A 7,548-nucleotide genomic window follows, 5' to 3' on the forward strand; every position below is an offset into this window, starting at 1 on the left:
AACGCGCCGCCCGCTCCAGCAACGGATGCCGACACTGGGGCCAGGGGGCTCCGGGTCTTGGCCCCCGCCTTGCGGCAAGTGCGATGGCCGCGCAAGTTCAGGCCCGAGATGCCGCCGCGCTACAACGGCGCGACGGACCCGATCATTTTCCTGCTGGCGTATGAGGAGGCCGTCCTCGGAGCCGGAGGCGACGATCGGGTGATGGCCAACTAGTTACCCATGGTCCTCACCGGCATCCCGCGCGCGTGGCTCCTCCACCTACCGACGGCCTCTGTCACCTCCTGGGAGGAGCTGCGCGACCTCTTCCTCGCCCGTTTCGCCTCATCAGCGCCGCCCGTTGTTGCAGCCCTCCTGGGTGGCTCCCAGGCACTACCCTCGAGTCATCACGTGAAGCCGTTCGCCCGCCGGATCAGCACCGCCTCCAGGCGCCAAGAAGCCCCCCCAGGCTGGGTGGCGATCGAGGCCGATCTAACCTTCGACTCGGAGGACCACCCCTTCAACCCCATTGGTTTGGGCGCGCTCTCGATGCTGTGCACCCCCACCATCTGCCAGGTAGCCGTGACCAGGACCCTCATCGACGGTGGTGCCGGCCTCAACGTGCTCTCGGTGGAGGCCTTCAGCCTACTCCACGTGCCGCCGGAGCGGCTCCAACCCAGCAGGCCTTTCTTGGGCGTCGGAGCCGATTCCACCGCCTCCTTGGGACAGATCTGCCTCCCAGTGACCTTCGGCACCTGCGACAACTTCCGCACGGAGCTGATCAACTTCGACATCGCCCCTATCGGCCTCCCCTACAATGCCATCCTGGGCTATCCGGCCTTGGCTCGGTTCATGGCAGCAACTCACCCGGCGTACAACCTCATGAAGATGCCCGGGAGCAGCGGCGCCCTCACCATGTCAGGAGACACAAGGGATGCGCTGTAGGTGCTCTGGCTTGTTTTCAGGACGGCCGCGGTGGCGCAGCCCACTAGCACCGACGCCCTTGAACCCAAGGGGGCTGCGCCAGCTAAAAAGAAGCAGCTGTTCACCCAAGACAAGGCGGAAACCAAGCAGGTACCAGTCGACGAGGACGGGTCCACTGGCGCCACCTTCACCATAGGGGCCAACCTCGAGCCTGAGCAGGAGAAGGCCCTCATCAGGTTCCTGCGTGTGAACAAGAAGGTGTTCGCGTGGGAACCAGATCAGTTAGCGGGGGTTCCAAGGGAAGTGATTGAGCATCACCTCCACGTGTGCTCCAATGTATGCCCCATGAAGCAGAAGGCAAGGCGGCAGTCTACTGAGAAACATGCTTTCATCGTTCAAGAGACCCGGAAGCTAGAGGCGGCAAGGGTTATCCGCGAGGTCAGCTACCCTGATTGGCTGGCTAATCCTGTTGTTGTGCCAAAGAAGCGTGGGAAAGAGCGCATGTGCGTCGACTTCACCAACCTCAACAAGGCTTGCCCGCAGGATCCATTTCCGCTCCCCCGCATCGACCAGATAGTCGACTCCACTGCAGAGTGTGACCTATTGTGCTTCTTGGATGCCTTCTCGGGCTATCACCAGATCAAGATGGTGGCAGAAGACGTGGAGAAGACGGCTTTCCTGACCCCATGTGGAGTGTACTGCTATACGTGCATGCCGTTTGGGCTGTGCAACACAGGTGCGACCTTTCAGCGGCTGATGCACATCGCCTTAGGCCGGCAACTCGGGAGGAACGCTGAAGCTTACGTCGATGTCATTGTGGTGAAGTCTCGTGAGGAAAGAACCCTGATACAGGACCTAGAAGAAACTTTTGCCAGCCCCAACAAAGTGGATCTACGGCTCAACCCAGAGAAGTGCGTATTTGGAGTCCCCTTCGGCAAGCTCCTGGGTTTCCTCGTATCCCACAGGGGCATCGAGGCCAACCGGGAGAAGGTCAAGGTAGTCGAAGATATGAGCCCGCCGAGGACCCTCAGAGAAATGCAGAAGCTCACCGGGCGTGTGACTGCGTTGGGGCGCTTCATCTCCAAGCTGGGGGAACGGGCCCTGCCCTTCTTCAAGATGATGAAGAAAAAGGTCCCCTTCGAATGGACTGACGAGGCCGACAAGGCATTCCAAGACCTCAAGAGGTACCTTACCAGTCTGCCAGTGATGGTAGCTCCGCGTCCTCGGGAGCCCCTGGTGCTCTACCTTGCGGCCACCCCCTACTCCACCAGCGCATCCCTGGTGGCGGTCAGGGAGGAGCATTGTGCCAAGCCCGCATCGATTGTCCGAACTGAAGCAAAGCAGAGCCAGGAGGGCCTCGTGAAGGCCGCAACCACAGCCGGAAGGGGACAGCCGCAGCAGGAGAACGCGCCCGGAGTAGGAGAGGCCTCTTCAGGTGCCCAAGCCCCGGGGGCTCCATCGTCTCCAGAGACGCCTCGACCTCTGGAGGACGCAAGAAGCGCCAACACCCTCAACCTCGTCGAGCACCCCGTGTACTTCGTCAGCACGGTGCTACAGGATGCAAGGGCATGGTATCCCATGCCTCAAAAACTCCTCCTCGTGCTACTAGTGGCCTCGTGCAAGCTGCGCCACTACTTCCAAGGACATCCCATCAAGGTCGTCTCAGCATACCCCTTGGAAAGAGTGCTCAGGAGCCCCAACTCAGCTGGAAGGGTCGCTGAATGGAACATTGAGCTACAGGCATTTTAGCTAGAATTCAGCACGACAGAGTTATCAAGGGAGCCGCACTTGTAGATTTCGTAGCAGAATGGGTAGAAGCGCCAGGTCTCAAGGCAGGCGAAGACCGATCACTTTCCCCGGGAAGTGAAGCACCGGACGGCTGGGTCGTGTACTTCGATGGGGCGTTCTCCCGACACGGTGCAGGAGCTGGCGCAGTGCTTGTGTCCCCTACCCAGGACAAACTCTAGTACACCGTGCAACTCTGCTTCCAGCACGGAGAGAAGATCTCCAACAACATAGCAGAATATGAAGGCCAGATAGCAGGCTTGAAAGCCGCGATCGCCTTAGGGGTAAAGCGCCTCACCATCAAGGGCGATTCACAGCTACTCGTAAACTTCTCCAACAAGATATACGAGCCGAAGGACGAGCACATGGAAGCTTACCTCGCTGAAGTCCGCAGGATGGAGAAACAGTTCTGGGGGCTGGAGCTGCAGTATGTGCCTCGCGGCACCAATCAGGAGGCTGACGACATTGCCAAGAGGGCATCTAGGTGGCTGCCACAGGAACCTGGCATCTTCGAGGAGCGGCTCTTCAAGCCCTCTGTGGCATCATCGCTATCAGGCGTGGCGCAACCAAGGGAGGAGCCTCCTCAGCCGCCTGCCTCGGGAGCTCCGGTTTGTGGCCCGGCATCAGGGGCACACCTGCTCCTGGCGTTGGAGCCTCAGGAGGGATGTTGGATCCCAGAGCTCAAGGACTACCTGATGCAAGGGATTCTGCCAAAGAACGAGGAGGAGGCGGAGCGCGTGGCACGGCAGGCCACGACTTATTGCATCCAGGATGGAGAGCTCTACAGGAAGCGTCCAAATGACGTGTCCCTACGTTGCATTTCCAGGGAGCAAGGAAAGGAGCTGCTGGCGGACATACACAGTGGGGACCGCGGGCACCACTCGTCGTCACGAACCCTCGTCGGCACGGCGTTCCGCAGCGGGTTCTACTGGCCCACAGCACTCAGCGATGCTTTTGAGTTGGTGAAGGCTTGCGAGGCCTGCCAGCTTCACGCTAAACAGATCCATCAGCCTGCGGGGTGGGGGGGGGGGTCAGCAGACCATACCCCTCTCTTGGCCGTTCGCAGTCTGGGGGTTGGACATTCTGGGCCTGTTCCCTCGGGCGCTAGGGGGCTATCGCTACCTCTACGTCGCTGTGGACAAGTTCACCAAGTGGGCCGAGGTGGAAGCTGTCCGCACAATCACGGCAGGCTCGGCAGTCAAGTTCATCAAGGGCCTCGTGAGCCAGTTTGGGGTGCCTACCCGCATCATCACTGACAACGGTTCACAATTCACCAGTAATCTCTTCAAAACGTACTGTGCTAACATTGGAACGCAGATATGCTACGCTTCGGTAGCACACGCCTGGAGCAATGGCCAGGCTGAACGAGCCAACGCGGAGGTCCTGAGGGGCCTCAAGGCTAGGACCTTCAAGAAGATGCTGGAGGCCTGTGGCAGGGGCTGGCACGACGAGCTCCAGTCCGTGCTATGGTCAATCTGCATGATAGCGACCAAGCCGATTGGAGAGACCCCGTTCTTCCTCGTCTATGGAGCGGAGGCTATTCTCCCTCATGAGGTCAGACATCGCTCCGCACGGGTCCTGGCATTCGACGAGGCTCAGTAGGACGCCATGCGTGGGACGGATCTCGTGCTGGGGGAGGAACGCCATCGGGAAGCCGCACTGGGAGCGGCAAGGTATCAAGAGGCGCTACAACGATACCACAGCCGCAACATCCGCCCCAGGACCCTAGAGGTAGGGGATCTCGTGCTCAGAAGGGTTCTCTCCAGGGAGGGGCTGCACAAGCTCTCTCCCATGTGGGAGGGCCCGTTCAAGGTTGTTCATGTTTCCAAGCCTGGCTCCGCGCGCTTGGAGACTCCGGAGGGAGTACCCATCTAGAACCCATGGAACATTCAACATCTCCGGAGGTTCTACCACTGAGTGAAGCCGCTGCGTTTTGGAAAAGGCCCGGTGCCTGTGAAGAAGGCGAATGCCTGTGAAGCCGTTGCGTTTTGGAAAAGGCCCGGTGCCTGTGAAGCCACTGCGTTTTGGAAATGGCCCGGTGCCTGTGAAGAAGGCGAATGCCTGTGATGCCGCTGCGTTTTGGAAAAGGCCCGGTGCCTGTGAAGAAGGCGAATGCCTGTGAAGCCGCTGCGTTTTGGAAAAGGCCCGGTGCATGTGAAGAAGGCGAATGCCTATGAAGCCGCTGCATTTTGGGAAAGGCCCGGAGCCTGTGAAGAAGGCGAACGCCTGTGAAGCTGCCGCATTTCAAGAAAGGCTCGGTGCCTGTGAAGAAGGCCAATGCCTGTGAAGCTCGCCGCCCGTGACACTCTCACGTAATAATGAGTGGGGTTGTACACACCCCGGAGTCTCCGGAGTGTCGCCCTCGGGCCTCGGGGGCTCCCGCCCACGCCCAGTGGCAGCACTTAGCTCCGCGCTGGTGAGAAGACGTCGAAGACTAGAATAGGCGCCGGACGCGGCTTTCCCATTTGCTTTCTGCAGTTGTCTTGTTTATTCCCATTTGAAGTTTTTATTGGAGTCACCGACGTTCCTGGCTTGTGGCTCTTTGTCTTTCTCGCTTGCTCACCTCGTTTTCTCTCGCGAAGTCTCGCGAGGGAGGTTCGCGGGCGCCCTCATGAGTGTTTTCTGCCCCGATCGTTTGGAGCTTTCCTATCCGAGTCCTCTGTGGGAGCACCCCTCCCAGTCCATGCCCCACGGGCATCGCGACATGAGCGCAGGACCTGGGCCGATCGCTCCCACAGCTAAGACCATAAGTTACCCCTCCTACTGATCCTCGCAGGGCACGAAGCAAACGAGGAGGCCATGGCCTCGGGAGGCGAGGACCGCGCCAAGCCCCACCGAGCTAAAATAGTTCCCGCACATGGGAGCGTGGCGCGAAAACACGGCGCAGAAATAGCGGAAACAACGCGATGGTTAAACAACAACAGTTCTAATACGCCCCCGTGGGGCCCTACATTACTTACTATTTTTGGCGTAAGATAAGAAAGAAAACAAAACGGGCGCGATTCGCCCTGCACCAACCCACAACGAAGGCTCGAGCTGCTCCTGGGGCTCAGGCGGATCCCTCCTCTCACTTCACCGGGGCGCGATGGCGGGCTGACCCGCTACCTTCACCCAAGCGGGCGCGACGGCGAGGAGGCTGGTCGCGGCCACTGCTGGAGGAGCTGCTGCCTAAGGGGTGTTGCCGACGCTCGGTGAACCCCGAGCACCGCCGCCTGTACGCCAGTCGCCATCTTCATCCTGGTCAGAGCCAGGGCTGGGCAGGCGGCCGCGGTCTTCGTCTTCAGGGCAACACCCGGCACGGCGACCGTCTTCCCCGAACACCCTCACGTAGAGGGTGGTGTCGCCATCAAACTTGAAGTACAGGGTGCACCACTGGCTCAGGCCACGCGCGCGGGCAAACGTTTGCCAGCCGCGTGTCAGAGCCTCGTTCCCAGAAATAGAGACCTCCAGCGACGCCCAGGAGGCCCTACTGCAGCATCCATCTGCCTGGAGCCAGAAGCCGCACCGAGCGCTGGCCGGCAGTTCATCTACGAAGAAACGGGGAGCTGGAGCCTGGTGCTCGATGGGTCTGCCGACCATACGACGAACTCCGGCAGCACCTCCATAGAGCGAAAGCGTGGCCTAGGGGGGCGCACACCCACGGCATGCCCCCCGTCGGCAACATGGCGCTCACCACCGCGCCAGGAACCGCCTCCCTGGCCGCGGGAGGCCACCACGGGGACCGTGGTATACTTGCGAGGGCGGCCTCAGCCGCGCTTGGCCAGGGGGGAGTCAGGCCCAGCCTAGGGGGCCTTTCCTTTCTCCGCGGATGAGAATCTCTTTGGAGGCATGGGACCGATGAGTAATCGAGAAGAAGGAAAGGAGTAGCAAGGAGGGATGGGCCGAAGGGGGTCGCCCAGCCCCGTACTTATAGCCGGGGAAGGCCAAACGCCGGGCGTCATGACCTCAGGTAATCGTGACCCATATCTTTGCATGTAGGGACTTGTCAAGTCGTGCAGTTGCTGAGGCATCGTGGGAAGCGCAGTCGCCCATGCCCAATCAATTGCCACGCGGCGCCCAAGGCCGCAGGCTGTTAGGGCCCACGGCGCTTCGTGCTTGCCCTTTTGTTTTCCTACTAGGCCAAGCCCGGGCGCGCCTTGGGCCTGGGGTCTACTGTCCACGTTCGGGAAACGGGGGTCCCAAGACTTGCCTGCCTGCGGCCTGCGGCGTGGCTCGAGTGGGGGCCCAGCGCGGCCCATCTTCATCAGCTCAAGCTCAAGACCCTCGCGAGGGGCCAAGACTCATGGGGCGGACGACAGGAAGCTTCCTCAGAGGCAGCCTCATCAGACAGGCTCGCGAGGAGGCGGAGAGATCAAGGCAGGGGTACCTCGCGAGGAACCCGTGACGCAAGCCATGACGATCGAGACCAGGCAGGCGCCAGGTGGGCGCCAGCCTGCGCAATGTCCTTGTTTCCCCTTTGGTGCAAAGGGGGCAAGCACATGCCAAGGCATCAGGCAAGGGTTACCATTCCGGTGCAACGAGACCAAGACCAGCCGGACGGCAGGATGGAGGTCACCGCGGAGCCCAAGACGGCGTCATCACCAGTGCTTTTGGCAGCCGAAGACCACCTTTGGTCAGGATAACTTGTACTAGATGTTCCCCTTTGAAATGGCCAATTGTTGGCGCCCTTCCCGCTCATTATTTGGGGAGAGGCCCAGGGCCTCTATAAGTAGGGCTAGCCACCACAGAAGGAGGGGACGGCTAGAAATCTGATAGAACCATAGCAGAGAGAGAGAGAGGCGACTGAACTCACCCTAGCAGTTCATCGCACCAGCTCAAGAACACCTCTCGCGAGGCTGTTCTTCCCTTGTACTATCCATCATC

The sequence above is a fragment of the Triticum aestivum genome, chromosome 2A (assembly GCF_018294505.1).
Source record: "Triticum aestivum cultivar Chinese Spring chromosome 2A, IWGSC CS RefSeq v2.1, whole genome shotgun sequence".
Classification (NCBI taxonomy): domain Eukaryota; kingdom Viridiplantae; phylum Streptophyta; class Magnoliopsida; order Poales; family Poaceae; genus Triticum; species Triticum aestivum.